Raw genomic sequence first — 528 nt, forward strand, 5'->3', positions numbered from 1 at the left:
CGCATCACGCAAACGAAGCGCAAATAAACCGTCCATCGCCTCTTCCGTCGCCCGTTGCTTTAATTTCCGGCTTCTACTCTTTATCCGCATTTTCTCTCGCCCGAATTATTTATGGTTGTATCTGAATTATCCCTTTCGCTCCCCACTGATCTCCCATTCCCCTTTCCCCCCTTCTTCGCCCCCCCCTCCCTTGTGTCGCTTTCTGATTTGGTGCGTTTGTAACATTGTGGTACTTGTTTCGCCCTTCGTTTTGTGTTCGTGGTGTTGCTTCAGAATTTTTATGAGAATTTTGTTGCTTTAAGGTAGTGTATGAGATTGTTGGAGAGGTGAACGAAAGAGGGAAAAACGGAGGCTTGGGAGTTGGTTTATCGGTTGAGTACGATGCCGCGAGAAGGAGGGAGGATTTCGTCACGGATGCAGGATCCCCTTGGGCCCGGGACGCTCGGGAGAGATTCATAATGAGAATCAAAAGTGGCATGTGAATAGTCATCGAGTGTGTAGGAAAATAAGAATGTTAGTGGGCTATGA

The sequence above is a fragment of the Penaeus monodon genome, chromosome 33, assembly GCF_015228065.2.
Source record: "Penaeus monodon isolate SGIC_2016 chromosome 33, NSTDA_Pmon_1, whole genome shotgun sequence".
In the NCBI taxonomy this organism is placed as follows: domain Eukaryota; kingdom Metazoa; phylum Arthropoda; class Malacostraca; order Decapoda; family Penaeidae; genus Penaeus; species Penaeus monodon.